This window comes from Bufo gargarizans, chromosome 10 (assembly GCF_014858855.1).
Source record: "Bufo gargarizans isolate SCDJY-AF-19 chromosome 10, ASM1485885v1, whole genome shotgun sequence".
Classification (NCBI taxonomy): Eukaryota; Metazoa; Chordata; class Amphibia; order Anura; family Bufonidae; genus Bufo; species Bufo gargarizans.
This window is the reverse complement of record NC_058089.1, coordinates 101,082,575-101,098,748: the sequence shown is the minus strand read 5'-3', so window position 1 is coordinate 101,098,748 and position 16,174 is coordinate 101,082,575.

The following is a 16,174-nucleotide window of genomic DNA, read 5'->3' as shown; positions in this document are numbered from 1 at the left end:
TCATTACCACCTTCCACACCCCTCTACTATCTCCTATGGTTGATTTAATGTCATCATGCATATTTATTTCCAGGTCTTGCACATTGTGTATTTGTATTTCAGATTTTGTGACTGTTAAAATGTAATGTGCCTGGTTCACCAGCAGGTGGCAGTGAGCTTGGCAGAGCTAGTTTGCCTAGAGTGGAACCTTCTGTCCATTCTAGACCTCTCTAGAGAGGGAAGAGTTTTAGATAGTGAGGAGCAGTTCAGGGTAGCCCCTGTAAGGGGAAGGAAGCAGGCCCTCGTCCCTGCTGGACGGGCCCTGCCAAAGCCAGTTCTGCTGGAACAAGAGGAAAAAGCAGAAAGCCTCAAAAGCTAGGAGGAAAGGTCCCCTGGATAAAGAGAAAAGTAAAGATAAAGACAGAGTCAGACTACCAAGCTAAGTACAGCAGAATCCTGATAGCACAGCAGAGCTAAAGAGTGACAGATGTAGCAGAGCTGAAAGTGTTTGCCTGTCAGAATTGATGCCAAAGCCTGCTGGTAATCAAGATAAAATTGGAAGATTGTCCCTGATGAAAGTTTATTCAAGAAAAGCTTTTATCAACTTCAATACAAGTCTGGACTTAATTCATTTCATTATCACTTTCATCAACAACCCCCTTTTTCATTGCTGCGGACGACAACGTCTGGGGTCCAGCGTATCCAGGTAGGAGCACTGTGACACATGCACAGCTACACCTAAAGGGACATTATAGGCTACCCTTATACCACTCTGGCCTTCCTACACCTGGGTACCACCATCACCATCTACTTAGGGGGACTCCATCCCTCGTTGCTGAAATGCAACTGGCGTCACGACAAAAACATATTCCTTTAAGAAAGACCCCTTGCCGCTGTCAGGCGCGGTCAGGTGCTGCATATTCTGTGGCATTTTTTTTTTCAAGGCCTATGAACAATACAGCTGTCATACTGTTATCCCAATTCTACACCTACTATTACACGAATAGATAACATCTTCCCCTCATAGCAGCATAGTTAGATACAAAAATAGGTCACATAAGGGGTACGTCAAGCAACAACCTGGCAAAGGGCCCCTCAGCAAAAGAGCTAACTCAGGGATAACTAGAAAAGCCTATAAACGAACACTGAGAATTGATAAGCTATACAATTATTTTTTATTGAAATAAATGATTAAAACATACAATGAGAGATCACAGACAAATCAGTAATTGAAAAAAGTGCGGTACAACCCTGGGAGAGTTTAGTAAACACAGGTGACATAGCAATGGAGCCTAAAGACAAGAATCTGCTGCATAAAATAAAGTATATATATATATACACATATAGATGTCTTAATCAATGAAAGCAGAAGGTGCCATATATTGTAAAGTGCAAGTGCATGCTGCAAATAAGCAGTAAGGAATGGCAGCTCTGCAGGTACATAAATCATCAATAAGGTAGACATCTATTTAATAAAGTGCAACAGATACCATGATAAAGTGCATGTGCAAGCCACAAACAAGTGGCAAAAAAGCATGGTAAAAACTTATTCAAAGGTTCAACAGGAGTAATATATGCAATGTAAGCATAAACAGTCATATACCGTGGTTTAAAGTAATAACTTCACAGGAAGACCGCACACCCCAACGCGCGTTTCGGTGGAAACCTTCCTCTGGGGTTACACTTGCACTTTACAATATATGGCACCTTCTGCTTTCATTGATTAAGACATCTATATGTGTGTATATATATATATATATATATATATATATATATATATATACTTTATTTTATGCTGCAGATTCTTGTCTTTAGGCTCCATTGCTTTGTCACCTGTTTTTACTAAACTCTCCCAGGGTTGTACCGCACTTTTTTCAATTACTGATTTGTCTGTCATCTCTCATTGTATGTTTTATTCATATATTTCAATAAACATTTTTTTTATAGCTTATCAATTCTCAGTGTTCGTTTATAGGCTTTTCCCTCATAGCAGCAGTAAACTGACTATGGTCTTATCAGGCTCGGACTGGCCCACAGGGGTACAGGGGAATCCCCCGGTGGGCCCCTGAGCAAGGTGGGCCCCTAGTCTCCCACCCCCTGCACAAGTGGCACATGACACATTAGACTTACTGCACTACATACATATATTCAATGTACAGCACCTCCACCAGCCTATGTTCATATTAAAAAAATGTTAAATTATTTATTATATTTGAATGTACCCGTACGGTGGGCCCCCAAAATAAATTTTACTGGTGGGCCCAAGGTACCCCAGTCCGACACTGGGTCTTATCATGGGTATGGACAGCTATAGAAGGACTGTATTTTGCATTTTATTTTCAATGGCAAAGCACTGCCAAAATGAAAAAGAAAAACGCCACAAAATTCTAAAATATTGTTTTCTATGAAGATTGAGTTTCTAGAAGTGTCCCTTTGCATTGAACGAAGTAGTGAAGATGAAACAAGTGTTAAAAAGAGTCCTAGTCAGAGAGCAGACTTCATGATAAAGCCCATTTCTGCCTTCCTGAAGGATAATCATCAATGTGACTATTATCTGTCCTCGGGCCTTCTTCTGTAAGCCTCTATTTACAGCCTAGTGAGGTCCATTGAGCAGCTGACACAAACTTTGCTGAGTACACTAATGGCAGCAATCGAAAAAAAGTATTTTTTCCTTGGGCAAAAAAAAGATAAAAGTGACCCCTTGTATGTGCGGTACGACTTCAGAATGGCTCAACAGAACTATATTCACTCATATTCACTCAATATATTTAGTCCTCATGCATTCTGAATGGAAAGAACTCCGTTCGGGATGCATCAGGATGTCTTCCGTTCCGTCAGCATTCCGTTTTGTGTCCAGTCATAGAAACGGAACAAACCGGATCCATCACTAAAAACAACGTAAGTCAATGATGACAAATCAGTTTTTTTTAGGATCCTAAAAAACTGGATCCGTCACCCATTGACTTTCAAAGTATACGGTTTGTTCCGCTTTGATTTCACACAACCGCATCCTAACGGAACGGATGCATCCTGATGTGCAAAATCAAAACAGATCAGTTTAATTCCTCTGCCGGATCTTAAAACCGGAATGAACAAAGCAAGTGTGAAGCAGGCCTAAGACCTTCGCTGTATTGACAGCCAAAGAGTTCTCAATCTTTTTAGCAAGAGAACAGTCTCAACAGGTTGGAAAATCATATCTGCTTAGACATGGTCAGAATATTGGGATGTGAAAAATATCTGACCCGCTTTAATTCCTTGAAAGTGGTTCCACGACACTAAAATAGTCAATCAACCCTTCCTAAGGTAAGAAGATAATTGGTGCAATTTTTGAACTATCCATAAAAAGTTCTTTTTTTTTACTTCATTGTTAGTTTCTTATACATTTTGCCTACTGCCCAATGTTTTCTCCTGGATAATCCCTAATAAAATGAGATATTTTCCAGTAGATGGGTCACACCTTTTTACAATGAACAAACCATGAGGTGAAATTACCAAAGATGCAGTCATCCATACACTCTGGCGAGCCGATGTGCCAAACACAACTTTAACCAAGAAGGTTTAGCAAGTGAACACTGTTACCTATAAGTACTCCACATGGCCTTCAACACTAGACAGAACACTTGCCCAGATCAGGAAAAGTCTGTTCTTCATAAGGTTGCTAATGCTTAGGCCTCATGCACACGGCCGTTGTTTTGGTGGCTCGGATGCGGACCCATTCACTTCAATGGGGCCGCAAAAGATGCTCCATTCCGTGGCTCCGCTTTGCGGACAAGAATAGGCATTTATATTAAAGTAAGTCTGTCCGTGCCGTTTCTGCAAACGCGCACCGACGCCATCCGTGTTTTGCGGACCGCCAAACACACCACGGTCATGTGCATGAGGCCTTCTAAGGCTACTTTCACACTCCAAGCAGTCATGCACACCTGACCAGTTAGTCTGCCCTGGAGGCTGGTTTTAAAGTCAGTATAAAACTGAGTCTGCTTATACAGCACCTACCAGTAACCATTAGGCTCCAGGAGAAGTATATAGTGGGCTCAGCATGCATGTTGGTACTTGCATCCCTCGATCCGATGAAAGCTGTAATGGCACCGGACGGGGTTAAAAGCAGAGTGTGCTTGGCGTGCATGCTGTACCTGCGCTCCCTGGACTTTGTGTGGCTGTCATGGCCCATAAAAGGTAGGAGCTAGTGTTAGGGACCACTCATGAAGGCGACCTTGACAAGGTGAGTGGCTTATTACGCTTTGGCCAAAATGTACACCAATGCCTTATTCAACATCCAGTATAAAGGCAGGGCAGAGTGCTGGTTGCAGTGTGCGATTGCATTTTGTGTTTTTGCGTTTGTATCTGTATTTCGCCACAGCAATCTGCACCTGCTAGGGGTTGTGCGGTCTGAATCCCCCATACTTTCACACTTGCTTTGTTAATTCCGGATTCGTTTTGATTTTGCACATTAGGATGCATCCGTTCTGTTAGGATGCGGTTGTGTGAAATCAAGACAGAAAAACATGGATCCATCACTAAATACATTAAAAGTCAATGGGTAACAGATCTGTTTTTTAGGCTCCTAAAAAAACTGTTCCGTCACCCTTGACTTACATTGTTTTCATTGCCGGATGCATTTTTTTCAGTTTTTATGACAACAGCTTCCGACGGTTTTGTTTCCGATCACAAAACGGAATGGTGGCGGAACGTAAGACATCCTGATGTATCCTGAGCGAAAGATAGATAGATAGATAGATAGATAGATACATACACATGGAAGGACCCCTTTAACTAGTGTCTTCCCCAACACAAGGGCAATGTCCTGACAGCCGCATGGATGGACAGAGCATAACTCATATAAGGAGGTCAGAGACACAGATGCAAAGCACAAAGGGATCAAGCAAAACTCGTAGTCAGTAACAGGCCGGGGTCAGGGCAGGCAGACCGTCAGAATGTGTGAATCAGGCACCTCTGCAGGATCTAGCAAGCTAGCAAACCTATTGCTCAGACAGAGAATGAGACATACAGCATGGTATAAATGGCAGAAACTGGTTAGCACATTGCCTATTAGCTGTGCAGAGGGCCCAAGGAAGGTTCAACACTTGCAGCACTAGAGAATGAGATGAGGATCAATGAAGAATATCCCAAAAAGACACACAGGACACTGGCGCCTAAGCCAGCTGCTTGAGCACTGGAACTGCAATAGACAAAGCATGAGTGAAACCAGAACCCGTGGCCACCTGCAGTAGCAGCATAGCGGCGGGCACAAGCCACTAACGTACACGTGTGATCCACAATTGGTGCTATTGTTGACTTGTGAGGGTGTGTTTAGAGAACATGCCAAGACTTGGTCATCTGGTAAGGTTGTCCTTCAGCAGAAGAGACAGGAAACTGCTGTAGAGCAAAGAGTCGGGTACCCGTGGAGACAAAAAGCTAACAATAATTTTATTGCATGTATATTGCAATAATACATCATTTGAAATGCACTATTCATTGCATAGTAATATTTTTCATGGGAAAACACCATTATTGAATTGTGCCAGCTTGTGTGTTTTGGAACTGCCAAGATGTTGTACCTCAGCTGAGTGCTGAAACCATAAAGTATACTGTGCCTCTTGAATTGAAGTGTTTGAAAAATTGAGGTGTTTGAATTTTATTTGGTCTGTTTTTCTCTTCTTCTTAAAGTGGAACCTCACGAGGCGAAATACCTATACCCCACCTTATAGATGGCTGACTATAAGAAATAAAAAGCAGTACCAATAGTGACGGGATGGATGAGGAGGGAAGGTCCGTGGAGGAAGTACTGCGCTGTGACTGACAATCTATTATGACCACTGTGGCTCAAACTCTATATAGGTGACACTGTGACTTGCACATACTGCATACAGATGACACTTTAAATGGCATGTGCTACCGGAGTTACTTTGGTTTCTAACCACCTTGCTATTTCTTTGGCGCTCTACTTTGGTGCACAAATAATCAGTGATAATACCGTCACTCACAAATTACCTTTTCTTCACCCACTTTATACAATATTTTGTATATTCGGCCATTAAAAACGTCCACGTGCCACAGTGGAGCAGCTCCTGCCCTGGAGGACTCAGCCCAACCCTATATTACAAGGTTTTCCATTTATTTCAATGGGCACTGTGTAATACCACATCTCTCCTGCAGTGGCCACTGCAGAAGAAGTGTGTGACCTCCTTGAGCTTTCCAGATCAAGACAACTAGATCAAGCTTAACCTCCTGCAGATCCTAAAGAGGAGACAAAGGTTTTAAAGGAACCCCTTCCATGTCTAACATCTAAATACCTGGAATACATCCTGCCAGGCCCGTTCTATCAGCACAAGGACTGAGCAGCTGTAAAGTATATTAATAAATAAAATAGACATAAAACTCTAAACACTAAAAGCTCGAATTGTTCTTATAAATCAATATGAGAAGCTGGAGGACGAGTCTTGGTAGTAGCTTCTAAACACGAACAATAGTAAATCCCTCTCGGCGTACGTACTACCCTTCACCCTCTGCAGAACGCTTCTTTTAAGCCACTACATTTTATAGGTTGTACGTGGCTGAAAATGAAAATCAAACTTGAAATTCACAGTTGTTGTGAAACAGATTTATAACTTTTGACTGTAAAGCTGGAACTTCACAGACCCAGCACTGATTCAGATTAGGATATAAAAAATTTGAGTGCTACTATGGTTGACTGAGGGGAAGGGCAGTCCCGTTAACGAAAAGACCTATGTTAATAATTTTCCACCGTCAAGAGCAACTGACGAAAAAATAAATAAATACGTCTTTCAAGGGCTGTAAAAATTGTGCTGCTCAAACGGCAGAATTTCTTCCATGGCCTATTCCCTCTGCAGATAAAAAGTTGTAAGGGGTTATAACTGGTGACGACGTATAACCGCCGCTGATGGGTCTACACATCGACATCACACCAGTGAAATTTATGGCCAATATTTCCAGAACAATCGGTTTGTGTTAAAAATCTCATTAATTTATATGGAAAAATCATTACTTTTTAGTGAAATATCCATTTTTCACATGCACTTAAAATTATATACTGTACATGTAAGGGTGGGTTCACACTAGCGTTAGGGATTCCATTATGGCTTTCTGTTATAACGGAAAATAACGGAATGCCCAGACAGAATAAGGCCTAATAGAAGTCTATGGGAAAGCATAACGGATCCGTCTGGGTCCCATTATGCAAGACGGAAAACAAAGTCCTGTCGTCCTGCATAACGGGACCCAGATGGATCCGTTTTGATTCCCATAGATTTCTATTAGGATGGAAAGCAAACGGAATGCCTTTTAAAGGCTTCCGTTTTGCATTCCGTCATAATGCAAGTCTATGGGCAGAAGAACGGATCCATCCTTCAGTCTTATGGATTCCGTTATGTTCCGTAACATAGTTATGACGGAAAGTCATAACGGTTTCCAGAACGCAGATGTGAACTCACCCTTAGGGCTCGTTCACACGACTGTTGGTGTCCCGTTCCCGTATTGCGGACTGCATTTGCGGATCCGCAATACACTGGCACCGTTTTGTTGTCATTCCGCATCGCAGATGCAGACCCATTCATTTCAATGGGTCCGCAAATCCGGAGATGCGGAACGGAAGCATGGAACAGAACACTGCGGAAGCACTGCAGAGTGCTTTCTGGGGTTAGGTTCCGTGCCTCCGCAACGCAAAAAGATAGAACATGCTCTATCTTTTTGCGGAACGGAGGGATCGCGGACCCATTCAAGTGAATGGTTCTGCGATCCCTATGCGCCTGCAATTTGCGGTCCACATCACGGGCACTGGACACCAACGGTCATGTTAAATTTTTTTTAATTTTTTTTTAACCCCTCTAGCGCTGGTTTACTATGCATTCTGTATTCAGAATGCTATTATTTTCCCTTATAACCATGTTATAAGGGAAAATAATAATGATCGGGTCTCCATCCCGATCGTCTCCTAGCAACCGTGCGTGCAAATCGCACAGCATCCGTACTTGCTTGCGGATGCCATCCGATTTTCACACACCCCATTCATTTCTATGGGGCCTGCGTCACGTCGAAATCGGACAATATAGAGCATGCTGCGATTTCAACTGAACGCACAAGTGATGCGTTAAAAACAACGCTCATGTGCACAGCCCCATAGAAATGAATGGGTCAGGATTTAGTGCGGGTGCCATACGTTCGCCGCACGGATCACACCCGCGCGGAAAACTCGCCCGTGTGAAAGGGGCCTAACGAAGCCAGAACCAGCCCTGTACCTCACATGGATCCAGAGATCTCCACATTCATTGCTCCAATTGATTTGCTAGATTTATTTAAGGCTGGCAGCTTGAGGGGGCACATCCTTTCTCAGGGGGCACGTCCTTTCTCAGGGGGCACATCCTTTCTCAGGGGGCACGTCCTTTCTGCTGTAGGGCTGTCCCTGTAACAGTAGATACGGCTGGTGACAGTAGAAGATTTAAACTGAACACGTGCGACCACCTCAGTGACATGGACAACAAATAAGGAATAGAAAAAACAGCAGGTGGCGCTATGCAGATACATCTTATTGAATTGCTCAATGTCTATACAAAATTTGTAATTACATGCAATTATAAAAGTATTCTGATCCAGGTCCTGGTTTGAAAAATGTTGAATATTATTCATGGCACAACTCCTTTAACTTGTAACACCCAGACCTGGGTGCACACAGAATTCCTGAATCAGAGACAGCCACTGCCATAGCATTACAATGTGAAAAAAAAAAAAAGCTATTATCTCCAGCATTCCTTAAAAAAAAAAATCAATCATTTATTGTAAATGCATTAAAAGCATCTTGTACAATTTTTTTTATTTTTTTTTAACTACGCGTTTTGGACACAGTAAGCCTTGTCCTTAATCATGGCATGAAGTAAGTGCTGGAGAAATAGTTTTTTTTTACTACATTGGAATTTCAGACACAGCCAGGGTTGGACCCTCTCACCAGAGGGGCCCCAAAGATCCAGTAGGGAAAAAAAACTCCTCCGGCTGCCTTTGGAGCCATCACTTGCCACTATGTTTTATTTCTTTGATTCAAAAGCTATTAGACTTTATTGATGATATAGAGTTTGGGCCCCAAGTATAATTTCCTGTGGTAGGTTCTAAGCAGGAGCGTAGCTATAGGGGGTGCAGAGGTAGCAGTCGCTACCGGGCCCAGGAGCCTGAGGGGGCCCAAAAACCCTTGTACCGCATAAGAAGTATGGTATGATAGAAAGTGCATGCAGGTCAAGTTACACCTTTGGCTGGAGGGAAGGGGTTAGGTCAAGAATTTGGTGTGGGGGGTGTTTCAATTTTTGCCTCAGGCAGGACGAAGGCCATGTACTTCCCTACCCCTGGCCACAAAGCTCTGAAGGAAGGGGCGCCCAAGCTGAACTTTTGCACCAGGGACAATACGTTTTTTTTGCTACGCCCCTGTTTCTAAGGAACCCCGGTCCAACACTAGACACGGCCCTTGGAAAACAGTTGGGCTGTTTCTGGAAGAAATCCGAAATGTTTTTTCTAATCTTCTACAAACCTGGTTTTCCAGGTTCAGAAGAACCTCGGCAGAATAGCACCGCACCTGCTCACTGGTATGGCATTGCAGTCCAGCCCCATTCACTTAAATCTAGCTGTACCGCAGTACCAGACGTGACCTGGGATTGCAGTCCAGTTGAGGTGCTGTTTCTGGTAGAAGTCTAATTCTGGACAACCCTTTTACGATTGACCCCACCAAAATCAATCAGGGGAGGGCTGACAATGAATGCGGGGCTCTGCTGGTGTATTGTGTTTGGAGCATAGAATAATTATTTAGGATTATGGGGTTGTATCCGGAATATACTGGCGTACGTGTTCTACTAGAATGTCTGCTTCCAGCTCCATACACTGCATCATTTCCAGAACCAATGGATGCTACAAACAGCTAATCGGTGAGGGTGCCAATACGGAACGCACACGGACATCATCTGTATTTTTAGCGGACCTGTTTTTTGCTGACCGCAAAATATATATACGGTCGTGTGCATGAGTCCTAACCATCTGATGCATCAGGTCATCGACATACCCCGCCACAACCTGCTGTCTATAACTTTAATGGAAGACTTTCTATCAAAATGTTTAATTCAGGACAAACCCATGTATTTGGTTTAGAAAATCTTTTATTCATTATCAACATATTTAAAGTATTTTTTTCCTATTTGTTGTCATTGGTAGAAGCGTCCCTTTTTTCCCTTTACGCACCTCTGGGGGTACAAGTACCGCACTTATCCCTTTCGTATTGTTCTTGGGCGTCATAGTCTAAACTTTACAGGCAGGTAAGGCAACAGTGCCATCTTCAGGTGAGAAGGGGTACGGCGCTAAATACATAAAGTTTCCTAAGAGAAAATACGGTAAGTATAATTCAGTTGTGATGAAGTAGATCGATTAGCAAATGTAATCAAACTTAGAATAAAGCCAGATGATTTCAATGATCGTTTTCTACATTATTTCCGCATTATCACAAACCACTAAAAGCCTGCTAGAGGCGCCAACAACGACCCTTGATGTGGCTTTAAATGCGGTAGCAGTGATGAATTTTTACCTAACGCTTGTCTTTGAAGGACCATGAATAGTCGTTAGAGATGAGCGCAGTATTCGGTTCGGCTGCTTCACAAAAAAATTTGCTTAGTATCGAATTGCTTCGTCATGAAGCGCATTTGGGTGCAATGACAGGGAGCGGTGATTGCGCCGCCCCCCGTCGTTATGCCTCTCAGATGCCACATGCAAACATAATTGGTGTAAAATTTTAAAAAAATCATACCTGATCCATTTGCTTGCGACGGGTTGGCCCTGCCATCTTGCTTGAAGATCTGGCGCGAAATCTCGCACGGCCCGAGATTACATCATCACGCAGGCCGGTGTCGTGACATCATACGTCACCGCACACAGGATTTCATGCGAGATCTTTAATCAAGATGGCAGACAGCCCATCACGACCAAACGGTGCAGATAAGGCCTCATGCACACAACCTTTCAGTTTTTTTTGCGGTCCACAAACCACGGATCCGCAAAAACGGAAGCCGCCCGTGTGCATTCCGCAATTTGCGGAACGGAACAGGCGGCCCATTGTAGAAATGCCTATTCTTGTCCGCAAAACGGACAAGAATAGGACATGTTCTAATTTTTGTAGCGGGGCCACGGAACGGAGCAATGGATACGGACAGTACACGGAGTGCTGTCTGCATCTTTTGCGGCCCCATTAAAGTGAATGGGTGAGCACCCGAGCCGCAAAAACTGCGGCTTGGATGAGGACCCAAAAAACGGTTGAGTGCATGAGGCCTAAGTATGATTTTTCTTGTTTCGTTTTTTTACACCATTTCAGGTTAAATCGATTCACTACCACGAAGCACGATGAAATTTGGCTTTGCGGCAAATCGAATTTATCCTTAAATTCGGATCAAAGTCCACTTCATGGACTTCAATTCGCTCAACACTAAAAGTAATATTTGCTAAATGTCCCAGAACGTCCAGGAAACAAGGAGACCTCCTGGAAAAACATATCTCCCGGATGCGCAGAAGAGTCGGCAAAAGTTTTGGGTGCCCCAGATACCTCTATCTGTTTTTACGATTGTCTACACTTCTGGACATTAGGACTTTGTCTCCGGTGGTGTCCGGTTGAGGGACGTGCAGGAATGGTTAGGGGTTAGCAGCTAAAGGTCTGAGGTCTGTAAAGGGGTAGTTTGTGAGTTTGTAAAGAAGGGGGACTGGTCTGGGGTCTGTATATGGGGAGGGGGGGGTCAAGTTTAGGCTCTTTATATAGGGAGGTTCTGCTTTGGGGGATAATATAAAGGGTTGCAGTCTGTATGAAGGTCATGTCTAGGATATATAGATATATAGGCGCTGGGCCCAGGAGTCATTTCTGCACAGAGGTCCGATCCATTCAAGTTATATCCCTGGTGCAAGAGTTCAGCTTGGGGCCCCCATCCCTCAGTGCTTTGTGGCGAAGGGCAGGAAGCACATTGCCTTCGTGCTGCCCGAGGCTAAAATTGAAATGGCACCCCTGCCCCCATGCCAAATTCTTGATTTAACCCCCTTCCCTCGAGCCAGTGGTGTAACTTGACCAGCATGGACTTTCTATAATACTGGTGTTTTCTTATGCACCACAAGGGTCTTTGGGCCCCCTCAGGCTCCTGGGCCCGGTAGCGACTGCTATCTCTGCACCCCCTATATGCCTGCCTCTCCATTACAGTATTGTAGTGCCTGATAACAGAAAGAAGCCGTTCCTTTTTATACCTAAAAAATATGCACGTATACTAATAATGTGCAAGAATATAACATCGACAGTGCCATGAAAGAGGAGAAATATGGCGGGGGTAGAGGAATCTGCAACAGAAGCCCCTAATGCAGCCTCTGATTCCCATGTGAACTTACCGTGGTTATATTTCTGCATACATTTGACCTAAAACTATATTAGGTTTTCCCACCAGTCCTAAAAGCAGATAAAAATAAACCAAATCAAATAAATGAGTCAAAAATATTAGACCTGGTCATTTATTTATAGAGGGAAATGATACAATTGTCTGGAGTGGCAAAAATATGTGAACCCCATGCTCTCAAACTGCAACCAGAAATATAAAAAATGTGGAAGGGTTCACAAACTTTCAAGCACCAGCGTAGCTTTAGTAGGATTGAAATGAATTTAGGATTCAAAGTGGCTGAATCAGCCGGGCAAATCGATTTGGGTCCAAATAAATACGATCAGAAGACAATCAGGTCTCCTAGGGCTGTAGACAACTGATTTTAAGCTCTTCAAAAAGACTTTTCCCCCCAAATTTTTTGTTTTGTTAAAAATAAAATGTTTTGCTTTTTGCCGGCAAATGGATGACAGATTGTATACACAAACATATCTCTGGGGGTCCTGAGATCCTCCTTCTTCGTATTTCCTGTCTGAAAAATGGCTGATGCGACTTTGAGAAATTTGCACGAATCGAATCGCCAAAAATTCTGACTCAGATTTGCCTGAATTTGAGGAAAATTCAGGTCAAATTTTTTTTTTTTTAATCGATTATGTCTAATGACAACCTGTGCATGGACTCTTCTATATACCTGTATCGCAGGTGCTGAGCTGGTCATGAAACTCTTTATGTGGTGCGGTTAAATATTCATTTAGTTGGGACAAGGCCATTGACTTTACCTACAGAAGCCTTACTGAAAATTCACAAGACATCATGATATTGCTAAATCTGAAATTCAGCTCTGCTACATCTGCATGCTCCCAGGTGATCCTTTTGCAAATACATACAATTGTACAGTTTATTTACCGCACACAAGGTCAGGTAATAAAATTGTCACGCTGTATAAATAACACAGATGTGTATTTTGTGCAAGAAACTGCAAAACACTTTTTTTCCTCTTTTTTTTGGAGCTGAAGACTCCTCTCTACCAGCATGTAAAGGGTGAATGCAGATGATGGGCGATTCGAAAGATAACACTGCCATCTAGTGGGGACGTTTTGGATCTCCTTACATATGCGCAAGGATTATTTAATCCCCAGGACGTCTCATCCTGCAAAAGAGATAAGTTTACAGATGACAATTTTTCCTATGAGCCGCGATGGTCTTAATGATAATATATAGAGGTAAATGGGCAAAAGAAGTAGTGGGGAGGGAGTCATGTTCAAAAAAGGTTCATATTACAGTGTTTATGTGTGGGTCAGCGCTATATAAAATATAAAGGAGTCAAATAAATTTAAAAAAAATATCGCATTTCGGGGAACAGTACTGTTTACATTGCTTCATATATGCTAATGGTAAACATTGTACAGAATATACGCCCACTTTTTTTAGTCCTGGCGTGAGTGAAGAAAATGTGCAGAATGCGGCACAAAGGACCTTTGTGCCGCAATTTGCACCAGAAATACGCCTATTATAGGCGTATTTCTGGTTAGTAAATGACCCCCTAAGTCCCAGCTAGAGATGAGCAAATTTCTTGGAATTAATTTCGTGTTTGACTGACCAAACTTTTCAAAAACTTTTATACGGGCATAAATCAATTCAACCAAAAGTATTACTAAAGATCAAGAGACTGGCGCACATAACAATCCTCTAGGAAAAAGAAATGCAATTCGGCTTTCCTTCTAAAAGAAATAGAAAGCTGAATGTCTCACATCTGTTGGTGTAGCATAGCTTTACCAAAATCAATGCTCAGCCTTTTAAACAAGCCTTCAAACATAACTTGGATAATAGCTAAGCCAGCATCTCATCTGCTGGTGAGAGGCCTTGGTCAGGAACCAGGGCATACTGTCAGAGTGCCTATCATGCATAGTATGTGTGCGGAGTACTACAGGCCAGGCAACAGGGAAAAATATATGCAAATTAGCTGTTCTTCCAAAAGGAAAAGACAGGTTAGTCTCTGATAGCAGCAGATGTCAGGTATGCTAATTTGCATATATTTTTTCTGAGAAACCCAGAGGAACATTGACTGGCTTACAATACTCCTCGTGTGTTCTCAGTGCTCTCCATAAGGAGAACTAGCACTACAACCAGATTTTCAGATCCTTCTCCCTTTATTTAGTACCTAACTACCTATCATTCAAGCTTATGCAGAGAGCACCATATTATTACTTCCTTGGTCCTCCAAAATTATTGTGCCTATTATTATTATTTACATCCATGGTGCTATACATCTAAAAAGGGTAGGGGTATATATATTTAATATAAAGCAAAACAATTATCAGCAGGTTGGTACAGAGGGGGAGAGGACCCTGCCCATGAGATCTTACAATCTACAGAGGAAAGGTGGAAAGATACAGTAGCTGTGGGTAAAAGTTGCTCATCTGGCTGCATGGTGGCAGCATGCTTATTGCAGATGGTAGGCTTTCCTGAAAAGGTGGGTTTTCAGGTTGCTTCTTGAAGGTTTAGGTTTTGGTGGAGAGTCTGGTATGCTGGGCTGGCAAGTTCCAGAACATGGATGATGCACGTAAGAAATCTTGTAAATGATTGTGCAAGGAACAGACAACATGAGAACAAAGAAAAGAGGTCTTGTGAAGACTAGAGATTATGGGTGGAGATGTAGGTCAGAAACTGAAGAAGGGCATTAATTGTGGATGTCTTATATGTAGTTGTTAGTATTTTGAACTAAATTCGCTGGGCAATGGGGAGCCAGTGTAGGGATTAGCAGAAGGGAGAGGCAGAGGAGAAACAAGGGTATAAGTGGATTAACTGGACAGCAGAGTTGAAGATAGATTGAAGGGGTGCGAGAGTGCTAGATGGGAGGCCACAGAGAAGGACATTACAGTAGTCCATGTAGGAGATGATGAGGGCGTGCAGTAGCATTTTATTTGAATCAGGGTTGAGGAAGAGACAAATAAGAGATGTTCTTGGGTTGAAGGCAGAAGGAGGTGATCAGGGTTTGGATGTGTGGCTTGAAGGATAGGACAGAATATTATATGTAAAACCAAAGTAGTCACCTGTATATGAAGTCAATGACAGCAGGAGAGAAGGAGGCAGCATAACATGGGGAAGCTGCATAACATCAGTTATTATATTGTTGTCACTGAAAAGTGGTTTTGTGGGTAATGTTGAGTTTACAATGTCGAGAAATTATGATACAATCACTAGATTGCTAAACTACTAACTCTCTGTTGACTTACAGTAAATAAAACCTTAAAGGGAATATCCCATCAAAAAATGACCTATTGCTTAAATCAAATCTTAATTTTAAATCTACTTTAAGAATTTGTGGTGATTTATATTTTTATTTTTTGCATATCATATCAAGACAAAATCAGCATAATTCTTCCTTGAGTCTTGGGATCCACCAAACTTACATTTCGCTCCCACATCTTCCGTGACTTGGCCTCTATCTCTTAAAGCCTCATTATAAACATTTCTACCAAATTCCCAATGTTGTAGTAAAAAGTTTTAAATATATATTTCTTCTCCATAACTCCGAACACCTTTTCTCTTCACTTCCTATTACAACAAAGCACCTACATTACAATACATAACAGATAGAACAATACTCAAATAACCCATTTTGCATACGGTCCGTCATGAACTTCCGATCATTTGACTTCTTGGAGCCAGTCAGATGGAAAAATGCCCTATTTTCCTATTCTTGTCATTGAGAAACCATCATAATTACACATCAAAGGGCAAGAATTACATATTTACACCAAACAGGGTTTCAGATCAAACTCAATATTCAAACCCTGTGGATTTAAAGA